General features: G+C 38.0%; 2 protein-coding genes across 6 annotated transcripts in view; one reads left to right on the top strand and one right to left on the bottom strand.

Moving 5' to 3' along the window:
• Nucleotides 1-7,937, bottom strand: part of nat16 (N-acetyltransferase 16) — a 35,975-nt gene extending 28,038 nt beyond the window's left edge. For 2 of the 3 annotated variants that reach the window (XM_042401248.1, XM_042401253.1), the window contains exon 1: nt 7,733-7,937. The gene's annotated coding sequence lies outside the window, so the exon portion shown is untranslated. The remainder of the gene's footprint in view (nt 1-7,732) is intronic. The other variant, XR_006093507.1, reaches the window with a different exon arrangement.
• Nucleotides 7,938-21,531: 13,594 nt separating this feature from the next.
• Nucleotides 21,532-22,872, top strand: part of mtm1 (myotubularin 1) — a 34,386-nt gene continuing 33,045 nt past the window's right edge. For all 3 annotated transcript variants that reach the window (XR_006093446.1, XM_042400847.1, XM_042400846.1), the window contains exon 1: nt 21,532-21,613. The gene's annotated coding sequence lies outside the window, so the exon portion shown is untranslated. The remainder of the gene's footprint in view (nt 21,614-22,872) is intronic.

Below are 22,872 nucleotides of genomic sequence, written 5' to 3'. Positions count from 1 at the left end.
ACCATGATATTAAGCCACACTGGTAATTCTTGGCAGTTTGACAGATGATTTGGTTCCCCGGTGTGTTTCTGCAGTAAAGACATTACAAGATGCTTTCGACTAATTCTCACTCATCAGGAATGAATTCCCCCCAAAATATGTTGCAAGCACTGGCAGAAACTGCTATAGTTCTGATTAACAGACTCTTTATAAACAGAAGAAACTTGCTAGCAAAGCGACATCATCAGGCTACAAAAAACTCTAACACTCTATATACTTTCCCCATTAAAAAAGAATATCTACTGCTGTGAAGACGTAAATGTCTAGTCCTTGAATATAATATGGCCCTCTCAAAACGCAGTTTTATGAAAAGATATTGTCTTGTATTTGGGCCGACAGACAAATATAAAATCTTTCATTTTAATTCACATCATGCAAAATGAGCATGGAAATACTGTTTGTCACCATGTTTGTAGTAGTAGTTTGTATTAGGAAATCGAGTTGTCCTTTCCCAATCTCTCAAAAATTTGGGAAACATGTTAAAATCTTTTTTTGTTGTGCAGTGGACTGATTTTTTTCCCATCCATATGATGTGAAGAGTCCTTTGAGAAAAGCTGATTCTTATGTGATGCAAGAGGCACAACCTGGGTCTATAAAACACTATTGCAAGCCAATTGGCATTACACACCAAATTAGAGCTGCAATGATTAATTGATTGATTGTTTTGAGTCATTTTTAAGAAAAAAAAAAAAAAGTCCAATTCTCTGCTTCCAGATTCTCCAATGTGAATATTTTCTGGTTTCTTTAGTCCTCTATGACAGTAAACTGAATATCTTTCAGTTGTGGACAAAACAAGACATTTGAACATGTTTCACCATTTCCTGACATTATATGGACCAAAACACCCATAAAATAATCGACAGATTAATCGATTATGAAAATAATCGTTAGTTGCAGCTCTACACCAAGTTATTGCATCTTACTAGGATAAAATATGGCATCTTAAAAGTGTGTTTAAACATTAATGTTCCTCATCTTAATGTATTCAAAACTGAAAGAGACCACTTTCCCCCTGCAGTGCCAAGACCACTTCTTTTTTTTTTTTTTGGCTGTATTTTTTGCAATATGATGCCACATTTTAATCTTTCATGCAGTAACTTGGTAAGTAACAGCAAAAAAGATCTTGTGTCACAACACGCATGAGAAACTACTCGTTGTTTTGCTCAAACACCCAGTGTTGTATGTACAGAACCGCGTGCACATCAGCTGTCCGCGCCCATTTTGGAGTATATCTGGGGGGTTTTTTTTACACTGGAGTTATCCTGCTGCTGTTTGCACGGTGAGACAGACACAGAGAGACTGGACTGTGTGAGTAAATGTGTTGACAAAAGTGGAAAGAAAAGGATGTCCATGTTGTGCTTTCCTATTTTTTCTCTCCCTTCCATGATTAATACAATAATTCCTCCACGCTTTCAATTCCAAATACCAAACTGTCAAAAGCCATCAGATCACATCCAAACCTCTCACTCTGTTTTTCTACCTCTCTCTCTCTGTCTTTCTACTCCCCCCGTCTTTCTACCTCTCTCTCTCTTTCTCATTCTCTCTCTCTCTCTCTCTCTCTCTCTCTCTCTCTCTCTCTCTCTCTCTCTCTCTTTCTCTTTCTCTCTCTCTCTCTCTTTCTCTCGCAGCTATACAAGCTTGCATGACAACAGAAAGTCTTTCATTTGTGAGTCACCATGTAAAAGACAGCCATATAAATAACAGTAAGGGTATGATGATGATGGTGGTGATGATGATGATGATGATGATGATGATGATGATGATGATGATGAGAGGGGAGGATAGCTGCCACTTTGAAAAACAACAAATCGGTCCTGTCATTACTTAAAGGACTAGTGTGTACGATTCAGTGGCATCTAGCGGTGAGGTTGCAGAAAAAATTGAATAACCCCCCCCAAGAGTCAGTCCTCTCTAGAGCCAGTGTTTGATTCATCCATTCTGGGCTACTGTAGAAACATGGTGGTGCAACATGGCTGGCTCCATGGAAGAGGACCTGCTCTCTATGTAGATATAAAGGCTCATTCTAGGGTACCAAAAACACTACGATTCTTATTTTCAGGTGATTATACACTGATAAAAACATACGTATGAATATTATATTCCATTTCTGACAAGTCTTTACAGCTGCACTGATCAATATCTCCATATTAATAATAGATGAATTGACTGTGTGTAATGTGAAAGGTGTTGCTTGTAATGACAAACCCTCAGAGAATTATCACCAACTCTGCAGTTCCCTCTGCAGCTACAGAGCGTTTTAGCCTCTTTTAGCTCACTGCTTTCATTTTTCAGCCTGCAGTTCTGCTCTCACCAACCATATATCACACCACATGGCTGCAACTAACCATTACTATCATTATCGATTAATCAATCGATTATTTACTCGATTAACTGATTAGTTGTTTGGTCTATAAAATGTCACAAAATGGTGAAAAATCTCAATCCCACAGCCCAAGGGGACATCCTTGAATGTCTTGTTTTGTCCAGGCCGACAGTCCACAACCCAAAGATATTCAGTTTACTATATAGAAGACTGAATTAATCAGAAAATATTCACATGTCCAGCAGCAAAAAGCCATTGTTTTCAGTGAAGAAATTAGCAACTGAAGTGAACAGAGTGAAACACCTAGCAACCAATGAGCCAGATATTTATTTTGGGAGTTAGTGGAGACCCAAGATAAATTTATTTAAAGAAGGTTCATTTCAAGTGTTGTGAAATTATTTCTGTAAAATTTTATCAGAAGTTTATCTGGAAAGCTTTAGGAGGCTTAGACATCTTGCCCCTATAAATGCTGTTTTGTCAGAATCCCTACGAGCGCAAAGTTAGTGTGACCCATAGTCTGAATGGCCACAGTTATTAGAATACAACCCAGGATGAACAGTTGGCCACAGTTATTAGAATACAACCCAGGATGAAGTGGGACAAAAAGCAGCAACTTTAAGTCTGTAGAATTACTGCATGATTGCTGCCATCTCACCTACCAGACACTATTCCTCCTAACACACTGTGACAGCCTACATGCACACTAAACCCAAATATTCAGGCAACAAAAGGTTTAAAATGACAATAATAATAATATCTCTGTGTTCATGTCAAATCACATGTCATATTAACATCATTTTCTAGTTTAATCCTAATAAGGATTAAACAAATGTCCTCAAATCTGCTGTGTCTAAATACTTTTTATTGAGGTGATTATCATTTTGATAAGATAAGTATGCTTTGACATTTATTGCGCACACTTGGAATTATCCACTCCTGGCCTATCCCAGTAAGCCCCTTGCTCACTTGGTCACACTTGGTCCTATCCTCCATTTTGTGCACTCTCATAGTGTAGGGTGTCCCATTTCTATTTAGGATGAGGGGATAGTGGTTATCCAGCCCTCCAGATGGCCCGCCAAATGGAGCATTTCCACATGCATAGTCAAATCATGTGGTAGACGAAATTTTCTGAGAATGCATCACAACTTTGGCTAAAAATCTGTATAAGCATAAATAATTTTCATGAAAAATGAGAAAGAAAAATAAAAGAGAAAGAATATCTTATGCACATGCAGTGGATTCTTCATGACAGGCATCTTATGACAATTGCTGTGCATGATGTCAATAGATGATACTGTTAATCATGGTAACCATGGATGTACTGGCCTCTTCATAACTATGTGACATACAGTAGTTTCCAATACTGCAGTTGGTGTCCCAATTCATATTTACAGATTGCCCTCCTGGCCCCTGACACTCTACTCCAATGGGCCATTACCCAATTAAGAGCACTCTGGGACGAGTGGGGAAGTAATGAGATAGGGCCAATATCTGTTAATTTCACAAGTCTCATATATCTACTTACAAACTTAGTATAAGGCAAGACTGCATGGACATTTGGATTCTTGTTTTGCAGAGACATTTGTAAGTCTAAAGTACTCACTTTAAGTGGATATTTCCTCTTTTTGTATGAGATCCATACATGCAACATACAAGCATGCATGTGCTGCTGCTGTCCCTATGACTGTGGTGATCTCCTAACTTTTCGTCTGCCACAAGCTGGTCAAAATTTTCACTCTAAAATTCCCTGTGGGGTTTAAATGTACTTTGAGAATAAAGCTGGCATAGCAAGTTAACATGCTAACATAGCATATTAACATGCTAACAAACTATAGACATGTACATACTGAATTTGCAAATCAACATGTTAAATATTAGCCTACATAATAAGAATTAGCAGGTTGACATGTTAAGAGAGACCATGTTAACACACTAATGTTAGCATACTAAAGTAGGAAATGCTCCCTGCTAAGGATCATATTAATTGCCAACAGGCACTGACATGTATGTTAACATGCTAACTCTTAGTACTATAACCATGGATGTATAATAAGAGCTGGATAGGGTGCTGCCGCTCAGCCTTACAGGCAATTTTTCCCAGTGGCCACTCACAGTATTGTAGCGAAAAATCCCCCTGCTGCACATATTCAGTGGGCCACACAACGCGGAAGCAAACCCGGAAGCTAGAAACTTTTTTTGACGTATGCACCAGGCGAGCAATTCCTATAGGACTGAATGGGCGCCATTTTCAGTCCAGTATCCAGCTCCCATAAAACATCCATGACTATAACATGCTGCTGCTAGCATATAGCATAGTATGCTATGGCTATTGATGCATTCATGGTATGTCAGAAGAATGGGAGGAATAGAAAAACACCCTGTTGTTAAAATTTCAGGGTATTAGGCTACTCCCCAATACAGGTTTGGTAAAGTATTGCCTGGCCTCACACCATATTGATGAAACGTGGCCAAAATTAGTTGTTGAGTTGTAATTGAAATGAATCTCAATCTGGGAGGTTCAGGATCATGTTTTGTCAGGACGTGGTACGAATGAAGCCCTGGTGCCTTTGGCATTTCTTGCCCTGTGCTAGAAAAGTTGTCTTTCTATTATTTTTCATCCATCTGGCACAATTTGTTTTTTTAGAGTGTAATGACCATTACAGCCTCATTGGGCCTTAGATTTTCCATCTCGTTTTTATCAAGGATGGCGTAGGGTGCTATCACTAGATATACACTACACAAAGGTGACCTTGTTTGCTACCCAGTGTGCCCCTTCTGGGCAGCTGCAGCGCTGAATGATCAAGTTCATAGCAGCAGTGTCCAAAAAACACAGCCTAACTTCTAAACTTGTCTTTATTCCAAATTGCACAAGAAACCAGAGTACATTATAATCAACCCCTGGTCAGAGCCCATGAGGGCCAATCACAAGACTCACCTTGGAAAATCACTTTGGTGCCTATGCTGCTAATATAGCCATCTTGTTGATCTATTTAGGGTCTGACAAGATGACGGTATACAGTGCCAGTTTAAGCAGTTTAAGTTATTTCAGGAAATACATGATTGACAATATAGTTTTTACATTGACAAGAGAAGGTGCAGAATTCAACAGTAAAGATACTGATACCAATCTGGGTGGTTCTGGATCATGTTCAGGCAGCGTGGGGCACAAGTTAAACACATATATCAACACAAGCACCAAAAATTCAACATTATGGCCCTCTCACAGATAAACATATGTAATGGTTATTGTTATATATCTAGAGCTTGAAACAATCAACAGCTTCTCTAATGTCTCAGATTCTCTGCTCTTCTCTGTTTTACATCATTGCAACCTTAATATCTTTAGGTTTAGACTGTCGGTCAGATAGAACAAGCATTTTGAAGAAGTGACCTTGGACTCTTGGGATTTGCGATGGGAATTTTTTTTCTATTTTCTGACATTTTATGGTCTACATGATTAATCTTTCCTTGTGAGGCAGCTGGATTCACAAGATCATGAGATCACGAGAGAATCCATCTTGTCAGGCTTCAAGTTATGTGCTTGTGTCCGAACCACTGGTGGTTCGGACCAATCGGTCATGAGGATTCTCATGTGATCCCGTGAATCCAGCTGCTTTGCAAGACAAGACAATGATAGATGGTGATAGACAAATAGTTCATCCAATCACCTGCCAAGTATTTTTTTAAAGTGCCTGCCCTTTCCCAGTTCCACAACAGTTTCCAAGGACAACTTCTCAGATGGTTCTGTGTAACAAACCATCCGGTTCGTCAGTAAATCAGAAAAAAAGAATCTACACACACACAGATGTATATATATATATATATATATATATATATATATATATATATACACACACACACATATATAATAGTTATTTTAATATAGTAAAATAATAAAATAATAGAAAATAGAAAATAAGAGAAATTCCAAATCCTGCGAAATACGTACTGATCCCACTCTGGGATGTTTTGGATCAGGATAAGCCTGGATGACTGTTTCCCAAGTAGCTGCAGACTGCATCCTTCTCATTAAATGCCATCAATAAGAAACAAAATTGAGAGAAACATGGAAAATGTATCCAATACAACTTAAGCCTCAATAGAGACCTGTTATGCAGCCAAAAACATCCTCTTATTGACCTCTTGTTGACAGTTTTCAACTCATTTATCAAGCAAAAGGCCAATCATTCTTTGGTTTCAATAGAATATTGTGAAAAATGCTCATCACAGTTTCTCAGAACCCAAGATGACAACTTCAGATTGCTAGTTTTTTTCAAATCAATAGTTGAAAACCCCAAAATATTCCATTTACAAATGTATTAAAGAACAGAAATTATCCACACGTGAGAAGCTGGTGGCAAATGTTTAACATTTCTGCTTAAAAAATGATTCACTGATTATAAATTGTAAAATATAGTTACTGATTGATTTTCTTGATCAAAACTTGGTCGATCAACTAATCAATTAATCCACTAATCATGTGAGCTCTACATAACCTTAGCTACAGCATGTTTTTATAGTGACTGAGGAAATGCCCAATCCTGCAGGAAGGTAGCAGTCCCAGTCTGGGATATTCTGGCTGACTGGTTTGAAAATATCCTGACTGATGCAGGTGTTTCTGTTATTTTGTCGAAATTTACAGAAATACTAAATATTTTGATATTTTGTGTTATATAGCCTACTTTGTGATGCAGCCAGAAAAGAAGAAAAAATAAAACACATATCAACAAAAATTAACCTCTCAAAAATTAAAGTTTGAATGGTTTTACAAGTGTTCGGCCTATTTTTTATTTATGCAGTTCAATCAGCTGTTCATGTGTATGTTATCATTTTTCATTATGCTGTATTGGAGGAATGGCTAAGCAGATAGGATGGATGAATTGGACTAAATTGAATATAACCATAATCATATTAATACCATGCTCTAAACAATTACATGTTCAATCAATGAAAAAAAATCGTCCTCATACAAGAACATTTATGCACCTGTAAGAATTTTTCAAGGTATAAGCTACATATTCAGCAGTGCAGTGTGTCGTCATGAGTGATACCACCGTGGTAGCCGAGCAAAGAAGATGAGAAAGAGCCTAAATAATCCGACAAGGTCACTATCCTGTCATTATTGAGAAGCCTGAACACATTTTAAGAATATTACATAATACCATTGGAGATTAAAATCAAACAATACCATAAAATCCGATACGTCACAATGAACCCAGCGGGCCTACAGAGCACCATTTGAGCATCGCACGCGCCATATAGGGATGTTATAGGCTGGTAATTTTCCTTTAGACAACCTATAGGACAGAACCGAGTCATCTGTTATCTAACCGGCAGCAGCTCTCCAACCGTCTGCTCTGCGGCTCTTACCGCGGATGAGGGGCGGAGGTGGTGTCCTTGGTGTCGGTAGTCAGAGGAGACAGGATGGTAGACGGTATCACGGCTGATGCACGAGCTGCACAGTTCCGGCGATGAATGAAAGACAGACAGACCGGCTCTGTCGGTGTTCCACTGGAGACTCAACACAAGCCCCGCCCCTCCCAGTTCACGACGTCAAGCCTCCATACTGGACTCACTGGAGCGGCTCAGCATCACCGCAGCCCTCCCCCTCCGTTATCTCTCTCTCTCTCTATGTGTGTGTGTGTGTGTGTGCGTGCGCGCGCGCGTGTGCGTGTGTGTGTTTGTGTGTGAACGTTTTTGTTACCTCATTGGGACCTTTGCCTGTATAAACACCGACCTTGTCGGGACCAGTCGTCCTCATGGGGACCAAAGCCCGGTCCTATTGAAGTGAAGTGTCATTTCTGAGGTCCAGTTAAATGCTGGGGATAAGGTGTAAATTGAGTTTAGGTTAAGGTTAGGCATCAATTGGTTATGGTTAAGGTTAGGGTAAGGGTTTGGGTTAGGCTGTCCACAATGAATGGAAGTCAATAAGGATAGCTATGCAAACGCGCGCGCGCGTGTGTGTGTGTGTGTGTGTGTGTGTGTGTGTGTGTGTGTGTCAAGGGGACGTGCAGAGACTTCTAAGGAGCACGAGCAGCACATCTAATTACTGCCTTTTTTATGTAATTTTGCATCAGAGTGGCAGAAATTAGAAGATAAAAATGCCATTACACTTGCTAAATTAAAATAAAGGATGCACCAACTATATGTGCCATCCTGTAAAAAAAAAAATCAGCATGGATTTTGGAAAGAAACACAACTTATTCAAGTAGTCCTATTTCTTCTGCCCTGGATGACAAGAAATGTTCACTTGATATATTTTTAGACCTCACAAAGGCATATGAGACAGTTGATTGTAATATTCTTATCTCTAAGCTTCAAAGATATGAAATTCAGGTTGTTCTCCTCAAATGGTTTGTTACCCTTATCTTAGAAATTTGAGCTATTTGTAGCTATTGATGGTTAAATATCTAAAAGCTCCACGCTTCGTCAAAGGGTGCCACAAGGATCTATTCTTAGCCCATTGCTTTTATATAGATTTATGTCAATGACCTGCCTGGTTTTATCTTCTGCCACTGTTGTTTGCTGATGATACAAATCTTATAGCTTCATATAAAGACTGTGCACACTCACAAGTCTTTAAATAGTTTCAGTTGAGCAGATTTATTCTGACTATTGAAAAAAAAACAAGTTTTATATATAATATTTTCCAGTGAAAACAAGATTTGGCCTGGATATTTATGAATAATCATGATATTATGCAGGTGTCTTTTACAAGATTGTTGTGTAATTTGGAATAAAGATGAAATTCCACATTGAAAGCATTTGTCATAAGTGTATGAAAACAGTTGGAATACTAAGTTGGAATAAAAAAGTTTGTTCTGACCCACCACACTTGTTATTTAACTTTGTATCACAGTTTAATTTATCCATTTTTTTATTAATGTAGAATTATTTGGGGTGCTATTATTTGGGGTGGGGAGAATTTCAACCAATTCAAGTAGCTGGGAGTGTCACAAATGAGGATGGGACAGACAGGTGGAGGAGCCAGATGCAGACACAGGGCAGCACAGGTTCAACAAAAAAAAGGCTTTAATAAGTCAAAATTCAAAAACAGATGTCTATGAAGCTGGCAGGTCAAAAACAGATGGAAGTTCCAAACCACAAGCAACAGCAAGAGCAGATAACAGGATCAGAATACAAAATGACTGATTGCAAATGTCCATAGGAGCGACATTGTAACAAAGACAAACTGGCAGATAATGAATGACTGAGACCCGTAAATGTACTGAGGAGCTGATGAGGGAATGGGGAACAGACGAGTGGGGAGGAGGAGCAGATAGGAAATGATTGGTTGGGGAAAACACTGAGAGCAGGGCAGGGCTAATGAGGCTAGACACAGGTTCAGGTGTGAAGGGATAAGCTGACTGAGGAAGGAGCACAGAAGGGAAACAGCACGAACAGAAAACCAAAACCCAGAAAACACAATAAACACAGGAGTAGGACCATGACAATGATCCTTTGTTCTGGATCAACGGAAATTTTATTTTTCAACATTCATAACACTTTCATATCAGCAGTGGTGTACTGTACTTAAGTACAATTTTGAGGTACTTGTACTTTACTTGAGTATTTCCATGTGACGCTACTTTATACTTCCACTCCACAACATTTCAGATGGAAATATTGTACTTTCTACTCCACTACATTTATTTGACAGCTTTAGTTACTTTTCAGATGAAGATTTGACACAATGGATAATATAACAAGCTTTTAAAATACAACACATTGTTAAAGATGAAACCAGTGGTTTCCAACCTTTTTGGCTTTTAGTGTCTCACAAAAAGCAGTGTGTAGTCGGGGTCACATTTCACATGTCTATGAGTTGTTAACAGCTCCACCAAATTTTTCCCTCTAAACTTCTCACATGCTTTCATTTCAATAAATGTTCAAATGATCCAATATTTCACCAAAAATCAAAGATTCCAAAAACTGAAAACAGATTTGTGTATCAGAACTTTGTTTTTTCTTCTTTCCTCTCCCATTAATCATCTCACCACCCCTCAGATTTATCTGCTGACCCTTTGGAGGGGCCCAACCCCTAGGTTGGGAACCACTGGACTAAACTAGCTAACTGTATATAAAGCAGTTGAAACTAGCTCCACCTCCAGCAGCTACAACAGTAACATGCTGCTCTAACACTGATGCTTCACTATTAATAATCTAATGATGTCATATATAATAATATATCAGTCAGAGGGACCAAACCACTACTTTTACTGCAATACTTGAACTACATCAAGATGATAATACTTATGTACTTTTACTGTAGTAGGATTTTTAATGCAGGACTTTTACTTTTAATGGAGTATTTTTACATTACTGTATTGGTACTTTTACTTAAGTAAAGGATCTGAGTACTTCTTCCACCACTGCATATCAGTACTCACAGACATCTTCACAGACAAATCATTTTCTGTCTTTTCTTGTTTTCTGATGTTCATGATTACATTTAATTCAATCTCTGATTTTTTTGTATTGGGCATACATATATATATATATTATATATAAACCCACTGGTTTTCTTCCTCCCCTGCACACAGTTTTTTTATTGTATGTCTTTTACTATGATGTTTCATTGTATAAACACATAAACACTAAAGACACACATAATTAAAATAAGCTCACTACTTCACAGGTTCTGTCTGTCTGACAGTAGACATTTATTGAGAGTTTTTCTTGGCACTGTGGTGAGATAATTTTACCTTCCCAAATAAGATAAGATAGAATAGTAATAGAAGTGCTGCATATTAGATTAGAGTAGCCTAACTCTGGTGGAAGCTGAATCCCCTAACACCATGGCATTCAGTTCATTTATATTTAGTCACATATACAATGGTTGTTTTTTTACAGACAGTGTAAATCTAGGCTTACAAAATATATAAGTATTTATAGGCATACTTATAGTATGCCTATAAATACTTATACCCTTAATACCTATACCCTAATGTTGGTATTTACAAGTATGTATGTATTTAGGTGTAGATTCACACATGCATGTCTTGCTCTGTAGTTAGATAAGTGGGGGTAAACTGGTTAATGTTAGTCTGTATGCCTGTATATTAGGTTCACTATTATTATTTTTGCTCCTCATTGGTGGCGGGGTAAGATGGAGATATGTAAGTGGGGGGTAAATGGGATCATTTGATGATTTAAAAAAAACTATATATAACTATATATAATAAATTGATTAAATTTAAACTTAAAGTATTCATTAAAAACACAGTTAAAATATGCCAATAATGATTAAGATATATAATTACATTTGCCAATTAATAAATTACATTTTTCTTATTCTATTTTCAATAAATACAAATGTAAAACTGAGCAGCTGTTGACCTCTGACCCCATGCATCATGCCACCTGTTCCTGCTCACAGCAGAGAGCGACAGCTGGCCAATCAGAGCTCCTGTTGCTGCTCTGTGGGTGAGAACTCTTTTGATTTTTGGGTGGCACACTACTTACATGTCTTTCAATAAAACAGTTGAATGAAATGAAAATTGAATCAGTAAATGTTGAAGCAGGAGATAAATTAATGCTTCATAAATGATTCACCAAGTATGTGGAACAGCCGTCTGACACGTCACTACAAACACTCCCATAGGTGTTCAGCTGGGTTGAAATCTGGTCACTGTTGAAGTCATGGCGTATGATTCACCTAATTTTCATCTTCATCAAACCATTCAGTCAGGCCTATGACCTTTATGGAAACATTTCTATTTCTGTTAATGTTTCTCCACTCATTTAGTCTGGTTGTTTCTTTCATTTGTCACCTATCTGTGACAATGTGTTGATTTCACTTCTATTGATTCTGTCTTTTCTTATTTCCTCTTTCCAAGAAAACCCATGTTATGTTCCTTTGACTGGCCCAATTTAAATGAAACTAAATGAAATGAAAAATGAAACACTCAATGATAGTCTTGTGGCAAAGTCTGTCAAGCATTGTCCTCCCTGGTTAGGGTTAGAGTTAAAGTTGGTTTCAGGTTTCTGAATATCCATAGCTCAACTTTAACGAAATTCTTGCACACCATACGGTCATAGTGACAGATACGCAGGATCAAAAACTTGGAAAGAAAACAAAGAATTACCGTACGCTCACTGTCATGATTACTTTATTGAAACAGAACTTCAGTCCACGTGTGTATATGAACTTTACCTAATGGAATGTTGTCAATAACACATCTCTGGAAGCACATGAAGAGATCCCTTGATTTAGGAGGTCTGTATTTATTGTCACCTCTTTCAAATAATCACTTTTTCCCCCATTCATGAAAAGGTCTGTTTTCCTACAATGGAAACGTGAACGTTGAAACATGTTTGTCTTGCTGTAATCCCTTCATAATGCACTTACAATGTAAGTGATGGGGGACAAAATCCACAGTCCTCCTTCTGTGCAAAAATGTATTTAAAAGTTTATCTGAAGCTAATATGAAGCTTCAGCGTCCAAATGAGTCAAATCAAGTAGATATCTTTCAATGTTATGGTATTTTTAGTCACAAAGTCCCTCTTTTTGTTACTATACTTCCACCGCAGCTCAACAGGGAAACACTGTCCAAGGAAACACAAAGAGGGAAGTTGATGCTAAAAAAAAGCTGTAAATGTGGCAGATATCCACTTGATATGACTATCACAAACCGCTGAAACCTCATCAGATCTTCAGATCATCTTTTAAATGCATCAAACAACACTTTTTAACACTGCAATGACGCACCTGCAGCTCGTTGACATCTTGAACAATGAACACCAAAGTAATCCTATCCCAGAGAAGTTGGTTGTTTAACAATGAAGACAACAACTCCCATGATCCCACGCTACTTCACACCATCGTCACACTCCATCGTTTATTATTGTTTTGATTGAGAGACCCCTAGCGGCTGAAATTACATATTGTGCGTTTAAAAAATCCACTTCAAATGTGCTTTTAATGTAAGCGATGGGGAACTAAATCTACAGTTCTTGTTTTGTGCAAAAATGTATTTAAAAATTGATCTGAAGTTTATATGAGGATTCAGCAGTCTGACTCAGTCATATCAAGTGGATATCTGCCACATTTACAGTCTTCTTACCATCAAATTCTCTCTTTGCGTTTCATCAGACAGTGTTTCCCTGTTAAGCTGTGGTGGAAGTATAGTAACAAAAAGATGGACTTTGCTTGATTTGACTCATTTGGATGCTAAAGCTTCATATTAGCTTCAGATAAACTTTTAAATACATTTTTGCACAGAAGGAGGACTGTGGATCTCAAATGCGTTCCCTCCAGCTTGAAGGAATCAGGTTTGCTCTGAAAGACAACTTAAAGAAAACTTTTAAGAACAATTTAGTCCATACCAATGGACCCTATGATAACTCTCACTCTCCTCTTAATTTCTTGAACTTCTTTACTTCTCTTTAGTGTTCTGTGTTCTGTTGTACTGGCTTTATTTAATGGAAAATTAAAGTATACAGCTATACTAACTTTTGGAACACTACCAGAGAAAAATATATTTGATAAAGGTTATGTACATCTCATTAGGTAAGAGGGAAACATACATCAACTGGGAAACAGACTTACTTAACACAAGTAATCGCTTTCATGTATGTTCTCCAAGGAAAGGATGAAAATGACATGATGGACATTACAGATTTGGGTTCTACAGCTCAAGCGTTTCCGATAAATTTTGATGGAGCATTTTTGTAGGTGTGTTCAACAATTGACATTCAAGTCAAACATAATGTTCCACTTCTGTCAGTTGAGTCAGAGTTTACATGTGAAGGTTACAAAGTGCCAAAACTGATAGCAAGCATATCCTCCTTCATTCCAATCTAGAGACACCATTCCTTTTGCAGACTCAAAAGCTTATATCAGACTTTGAGTAATATAAAAACTGTAATACAATTCTTTCACAAGTTATCTCTATTTGTAAGGTGAGAGATGCAGTTTTAAAGGACAGCAGCAATGCACAATGTCTTCCACAATACATTCTCTAATACTTTTTCATGACAGAGCTCAGAACATCACCCAGTCAAACCTTTTGTGAGGTAATGTAATGACATGGAGATATGTTCCAGCTGTGCAATCAATGGCTCTGCACAGATCCACAGGGCTGATAGGACCATGGCCAAATTGATTAGAAAAGTAATTTAGTTCATTAGTGCTCTTCCAATGTACATCATACAGATGGCATACAGAGCAGTCAGATGGCTCTGACCTCCAGGGTCTGTTATAGACAGTAAATTGCCTCATACTGTTACAGTACAAAAACACACATCACTGATGTTATGCCTTTATAGCTCCTTTCTTCTTAAAAGTACTTTAATGTGAGACTGCACAAGTTTACCACATTTAAAAACAAGGTGTTAACCAGAAAAAAAAATTAAATAATTCCAACAAAAATAAATAGGTATGTAACTGTAACAGAAAAAATGAAACTATTTTATCATTATATTAAAAATTAAGGGGACTCAAATATAACTGTATGAAGATGGGTCTTTAGCTGGGATTTAAAAGTTGCAAATGAAAACAATGGAAAGGCGCAACAATGGAAAAAGCTTGATCACCTTTTGGATTTTGGCTGGAAACGTGGAACAGAGAGGAGTAACTGATAAGATTTAAGGGGTCTGGATGTAGTATACAGACTGAAGAGATCAGAGATGTAGACTGGTGCCAAATCATTCAGAGCTTTAAAAACAAAAAAACATCTTAAAATCCATACATCCTTCCATTAGTTTGATGTTGGCACCAAACTAAAGGCTCTTTTATAAAAAAGATCCTGCATTATAGCCATAAAGAAGATCCATCATTAAGCCGCATTTGCTTTTTTATACTGAACCAAACCATGTCGGCATAATGCCGCCCCCATGTGTATATTTACATATAATGCCAGCATTCCAGATTCAGAGGCTTGATGTGTAACACAACAGCGTCAGACCCCTGTCATCTCCCTGTCCTGTCGTGCCAGCTTTTCCTTTGACATAGACGTTGATCCAGCTCTGTGACTACCTCCGTAGCCAGTTTATTGGCGGAGCAACTCTGCCCGCCCACTTTGTGTCTGTACTTTTTATACAGAACAGCAAGGCAGAATAAAGGTGCAGCATTCCTGCCTTGAACAGGCTGTGAAAAAGGGGCTTAAGTAAGGTAACCCAGACATCCTTCACCCCAGCAACATCCTCCAGCTCCTCCTCTAAGATCCCAAGGTGTTCCCAGGCCAGAAGATATATAATCCCTCCAGCACGCTTTGGGTCTGCCCCAGAGTCTCCTACCAGTTGGATGTGCCCAGAACACCTCCAGAGGGAGGTGCCCAGGAGGCATCTTAACCAGGTGCCCAAACCCCTCAGCTGGCTCCTTTCAACGTGAAGGAGCAGCAGCTCTGCTATGAGGTCTCTCTAGATTTTCAAGCTCCTCACCCTATCTCTAAGGCTGAGCCTTAGTGGTGACCAACTGGTAAATTGAAAGCTTTGCTCTCCACATCTCCTTCTTTTCTTTTTTCACAACAGTCTGATACAATGTCCACATTACTGCTGATGCTGCACAAATTCCCCTGTCAACCTCATGCTCCATCTTACCCTCACTCATGAACAAGAGCCCAATATACTTGAACTCCTGCACTTTGGGCAGCAACCCAGAGGGAGGAGTCCACCTTTTTCCAGCAGAGCACCATGGCCTCAGACTTCAAATCAATTCTTAATTTCACTGGTAACCAGTGGAGGGAGGCCAGTACAGGGGTGATGTGGTCTCTGTTCTTGGTACCAGTGAGTGTCTTGCTGTTGCATTTTGAACCAGAAGACTGACTGACATAAAGGGAGTTGCAGTAGTTGAGATATGAGGTAATTAAAAAAACAGTCTTCAGAGAAAAATGAAATGAAAAGAATGTCCCAGCTCTCTGTTATGAGATTGAAGATGATGAGTTTCTGTAATGACTCAGAACCTCAGAACCCAAAAGCACAAACTCAGAGACAGGAGCAGAGTCCAATATTCTTTAATCAGTCCAAAAAAACAAGCAGGGGTCACAAACCAGGGAGACAACTCCAAGGGACAAGGCAAATCTCAAGACCCGGAAACAGGCAGGATCTCAGGTAACAGGCGAGCAGACAGGTAGATAAAGAAATGCTTGAAAGCTAGGCAAACACACTAGACAATCTGGCAAGGAGCATGTGAATGTGGACCGGTATATATAAGGAGTGACTGATGAGCCTAATGGGATCCAGGTGAGGAGATGGGTGGGGATACTCAGGTGAGGGGAATGAGGTGATTGCAGGGCAGATGGGTGTGGCAGGATCTGCAATGACAGGAGAGTTAGAGATCAGGCAGGTGAACAACATGAAAAATAGTCACTAAGACGGTGAACCCGTGACAGTTTCACTTGGTTTCAATGGCAAGTACTGTTGCATGTTGTCACTGTAGCAGTAATAAGGGATGTTTAATTTCCTAAAGACAGACCCCAGTCGTAGCAATATATAATGAAAATAAAATTGGGCCCAGGATAGAGCCTTGCGGTACACCACAGTAGTAGAACAGTAGTAGAAGAGGATGAAAAATTGTCCTTCAGATTAAATAACCAAATACATCAGTTGAACATGCACTCCAGAACGACATATAAATGTTCTCCCAAGAAGAATGACACAACAGGTCGTTATATCAGTTGCCCAAAAACAACAAATGATACATTTGAGTGACGTGGTGGTGATGTCTATATATTTTAACAAGTTTCCCCATTCAGAGGAGGAGAGGTGGATGGAGGCATTAGTCCAACAGTGGACTTTGCCATAAGAGACCGCTGTTCGTTTCCTGTTTCCAACCACAAATCAGGACAGTTTTTTAAAAACTGTAACTACGACTGCCCCCTAAATTTAACCCTGTGGTTATTATTGTAGCCATGATGATGAAAGTGGCTTAACTTTAAGGAGGTGGTAAGTTTAACCCACACCACATGTTTCTCTAACCTTAACAAAGTGTTGATTTTAACTCAAACCATGATCTTTTTCTAAACCTAACCAAGTGTTTTTTTGTGCCTAAACCTAACCAGCCCATAATCACAGTATTGTCATCATACAACAGCATTCATTTTTAACAATGAAGTGTAAAGGTCTTGGAAAGCACAGACAAATGATATAGTCCTGCTGATTACTGCCGATTGGGGTGCCAGATTAGACAATACTCCTGAACAATACTCCTTGTTCTGGAGTCACATGGTTAAATGACTTGTTAGGTTTGATAAAAATGTTGTTGCAGTCTAAAAAAAGAGATTGAGAGAAGACAAATTTTTCCAGTGCTTTAAATAAAAAAGATACTTTTGGTAGGTTCCACAAGAAATATGGGAAAAGAGAGCCCCCAGCCAAAACTGGACCCTGTTGTGGTCATGTGGTATGCATCTTAACCACCGAGTCACCAGATGCCCAATTTCCAACTTCTGTTGTTCACATTCTTACAAAGTTATATATAAAAGGTATTTTGAAGAAGTCATGAAACACATATGACTACATGTGTTTTAATGAAGCTCTGTTAGTGTTTACACGTATGATTCACAGATTCAAAAAGCTCCTTATTTATCTTATACTGGTCCTTTATGTAGGCTCTCAGTTCAGCCTCTGTCTCTTAACAGGCAGACTTTGCTCCTTTCTCTTTAAGGCCTCCATCCCAATGAGCCCACTCTGTTCTGATTGGCCAGCTTTCTGGAAGTTGCTGAGGGGCAGCCATATCAGAATCATGTTAAGTTATGGTGTAAACCCAACAATTCCTGCTTTACTGCTTCATATTAAAAGCTTTAAAATGACTAAATAACAGGAGACTTTTATTGTAAAGAATTTACTGGATTGAAACATGTTCCCCTTATAGCAGAGCCTCATTAGTGGCACTTAAAACCCAGCGACTCAACAACATATGAGATATTTGGAGCTGTTTGTTCAATGGATCAGTTAGAAATAATGCAGGGAGGAATAGGACAAACAGAAACAGCCACAGTAACAGGTAAACTACTTATTTTACTTTGTCCTGCTATGTAATGGAAAATCACTCACAGCATGCCAGCTTAACTCAAGTCACGGCTAAGTTTGATGTCAAGTTCAAGTTTCAAGTTTATTGTCATTTACTTGTAACAATGCAACATCATTACTTAATATAAAAATCTTAGCCTCAGAACCAACTCAACTTTACATGATAAATAAAATAAGTCAAATTGTACTACAAGTAGCCAACAAAGGTGAAAGGGTAATAAGTAAAAAATGATTGAAATAAAACAGTTTTTATATAGTAATTATAAGGTCTTGAGTGCAAAGAATATAAAAGTTTTTTCCTCAGCGTTGCTACCCCCAAAACAATGGAAAAATCCCATAATGTTAGCAGAGTGGAGCACTGAACTTGCGTGCTGTGTGTGGAGCAGATGACCATATAAAGAAATCTATCACGAGCCAATGTCGGCTCAGGCTGAAAGTAGAAAAAAACACTGGAAACCGAGCATTCAGAGCAATCAGAAGCCAGTCCTTTTTGCTCACAGGGATTACTTCTACATATGTTTACCTCATTATTTGACACTTTGGCCACGTTTATTATGAACATCTGACATTGCAACATTATATATATGACTGAAAATAAGGAAAAGCATAATAGGTCCCCTTTAAATTTTCAGCATTGTGTCATGTATATAACTATGTCCAGCCCACATGGACTTACAAAACACAATTAATTCATATAAACCAAATCCAGAATGCTGCTGCACATACATTTTTATACAATGCTACAGAAAAGTCCATAAAATAAAGAAAACTAACAACTTTTACAATCAAATCTTCACTATCTACAACAAAATTTATAAATCACTGACAGAGACATTTACCATACAATACTGAAGAAAAGAGTTAATGCTATCTAATATTTCATTTTGCCTTCTTTGACAGACTTGTGACTTGTAAACAGCCATTCCAACTTTTGATCACCTGTACACCAGAGTATTTCAGTGTTTTGCTGAGCCATTTCAATGAAAATTGATATTATCAGATTTTTGCACTGTACAAAATAAAATGTGACCCTTGTTCCACTTCTCCCAAGGCTCAACTGTGCAACTCTTTGGCTTCTAGATAAGTGAGATGTAACGTAATGTGATTCAGGGCCAAACTGTAGTTTGATATGCACGTATGTCCTTCACTTTTACAATATATTCCTTGATAATATCAATTTTCTTCTTGAATAGCATACTTTCAATAGTCAACAATTCACACAATTTATCATGTAAAATCTGTACGGTCTAGCAGACATTGTACTCAAATAGTCACTTCAAAGGTACCTTAAATGTCTCATCTGTACTGAGCTCCTTTGAGCAGCAGAACATTGAGAATGAAATGGGTCAAATAATGATCAGAATGTTGAAAATATCGGAATTCTCGAAAAGTATGTATTGGTATCCCTCTATGCTACCACTCAGTGCACTTAGAGTTGGCTGATATATAGCTGCATACTTCACTTGGCAACTTAATGAAGTTAATTGTAATGTTTTATAATTGCAAAATGACTGCGTCACTATTCATAAATCATCTGCACTCTGTTGTCCTCTACTGTTACAAGTGAGAACTGCAGTAGGGAGTGTAAGGGTGTCTCATCTTCTCTGCTCCTGCTGATTCTATCGTGATGTTGTAACATAATTGCTGTAAAATACATTCTCTCCAGCTAAAGCCATAAGATCTTTCCCCTCCAAAATCACCAAGGCTGGGTGTAGATTTCCCTTTATCATTGAGTCTGTGAAGGGATTCTTTGCCAACAAGCTCCAGATACTGCTTTGAAGGTAATCAGGTGACTTGATGAACCTGGGGGCGTGTTACTAGAGAATAAGCAGCTCCATGTTAGTTTTTGTGCAGATGCAGGAGAGGCAGGATGAGCCAGAGAAGCAGGTTGCATTTTGGAGGAGTGCCAAACTACTGACTGAAGCTGTTGTGTCAGAGCTGTTGCTCAGATCTAGTATTGAGTACAGAGCAGCTTCACTGGCTCATCCATATCAGGGTGAAGGACCAGCATCTGATACCTGCTCCCTGTTTTACATCACTAGGAATCTCTGCAATACCTCAATAATAATTAATTTGAGAGTTGCAATACTGGACTCATTATTTTTGTACATATTCTACAATTCATTTATATAGTCAAAGGTATTGTAAATATGTAATGTATATAGCCTTTAAACACCATTTCTGTCATTTCTTTAATGTCTTAGTTAATTTTATTTATTTTAATCAAATAAAGAAATGGAGAAAGGAAAACACAAAATGCAACACTGTCATATGTGGTTGAAAGCTCCAGAAATCAGAATCAACCTTATTGGCCAAGTATGTTTGACCACACAAGGAATTTGACTCCAGTTCTCAGTGGCACTCAATGCACCAAAATACAATGTACCAATATACAGGTCAAACTGTCACTGTAGACTATGTATACAGGGTTAACGTTAAAGGGTTTTAAAAAGTTAGTAAGTACACCCTGAGTTGAGTGAATTTTTTTAGTGTTTCATAAAGTCTTCCAAGGACTCATTATCTTGTTATCTTGTTGTTAAACAAAGTATTTCCCTGTGGGTAGTGAGGTTTATTTCTCCAGATATTGCTGCAAATATATTCTCACTGATGTCACAAGGGGGAAAGTTCACAAAACCCAAGACTGACTTATTTGCTGCAATCAAGTCCAATTTTGCATCTTTGTTTGCTGAATCGGCCCTGGTTAAATTGTATTTTATTTGCTAGAAATTAGAGGAAATAACTAAAAGACTACTCATATTAATATAATCTATATATCACATATAATTTATATATATATATATATATATATATATATATATATATTATAAAACAATGGATTCTCCTGAGAAACATTCATATGAAAAATAATAATAATAATAATATGTTCTATTATTTTATTATTTTACTATATTAAAATAACTATTATATATATACATATATATATACATACATACATACATACATACATACATACATATATATATATATACACACACACACATATATACATATATACATATATATATATGACAAAACAAAACAATGGATTCTCCTGAGAAACATTCATATGAAAAATAATGCCAGTTAGAACCAAAAGTGCACCTTACAAAGGAATATGGTAACCTACTTGAAAACTACTTTTCCCTTCATCCTTTGCGAGCTGCAATTTGACAACCAGCCAATCCCCGCCATGACAGCCCGGCACATGACGTAGAGTAAGTTCCTGCTGTGGCTTGAGGGAAACAGATCGACATTCAGCCACGGGAGAATCGCACTTTGCGGGTAAGTTAAGACATTTGGCCACAACAAGACAACATGAGTCCATCTTTAGTGTTCTTCGGAGGGCTTTGTTGGAGGTTTCTGTGCATTACGTGGAAGAAATAGCCTGAATTTCGGGTGGAACAAGCTGTCGTAGCGTCTAGGCCTCCGCTATTTCCTGGTGCAACTGTACAGCTGTGCCTACTGGAATGACCAAGTTGGAAAAGTTGAGTTCAGGGGTTTTGAGAAAGCTTTGTCTGTCTTCGCTGCGTTTGAAGCTATTCTGTGTATTTAAAATGTACCATGAACACTACCCGGCTCTGACGTCGATTGTATTTTTCATTATCAAATATAGTGAAAGCAGCCCGCTGGCTGTGTTCATACCTCAGTGCTGGATATGTAACAGTTACCGCAGACAGCTTCTAGCTGTCAGGCTTATTCACAACACAACGAGCCCTTTAACTATCATCAGTAAATAACAAGTGGGTTGAATGTCCGCTCTACACTCTGTATTACATTATAATCTGTTATCTCTTATCTTTTTGTGCTCACTGATAAAATCAAGAATTTGTAAATCTAGTCTGTGCTCTCGAAGTGAAAGTGTTTCTGCTTTGTTGTAATGGGATGTAGATGATCAGTCTCTCAGATACTGATGTACAGGTCAGAGGCAGCTCCACTGCTGAAGGTGGTCAAATGTAGTAGCGTATATAATTAGTGGGCTTGTGCCAATGAGAATCATTGGTGGGGATATTCAAATTCACATTCAAATGTATACAGAGAGTCATATTTAGCCCTGAGGTGTTTCTGTCTTGACAGGCTGAGGTTACTGTAGCATCTGTATGCTGGAGCCTGATGCGTACATTAGGATGATGTTGTTGATTGATTTTAGCTTGTCCTTTATATATTTATATTAGTATGGATGTGCTGTATATGTTGGTTGGTGAGTAATGACAAATTGCAGTACATAACAGTGTACTGAACATATGTTGGCACTTGATTTTGATTTAGTTTCAATTTTTTGATAAAATTGTGTAGTAGTTGTACTCACATTTTAGTCATTTAATTATTTTCATCATGCCATTAATGTGAGTTTTAATCTAGTTACTATCAATTGTCAAGATATTGTTGTCATAGAAACAAAACCCATACACAGCGCTTCATTAAAAAAGTGCTGGGAGCACTGGGATGAAGCGCTTCCTGCACTCCCTTTTGTCATTTCTTTGTTTTTTCACATCTTCATCTCCCTCAGAGGAGAAGCTAAAACGTCAGATAACATAAATGCA

This window comes from Thunnus maccoyii, chromosome 22 (assembly GCF_910596095.1).
Source record: "Thunnus maccoyii chromosome 22, fThuMac1.1, whole genome shotgun sequence".
In the NCBI taxonomy this organism is placed as follows: Eukaryota; Metazoa; Chordata; class Actinopteri; order Scombriformes; family Scombridae; genus Thunnus; species Thunnus maccoyii.
This window is presented reverse-complemented; position numbering and strand designations above follow the sequence as displayed.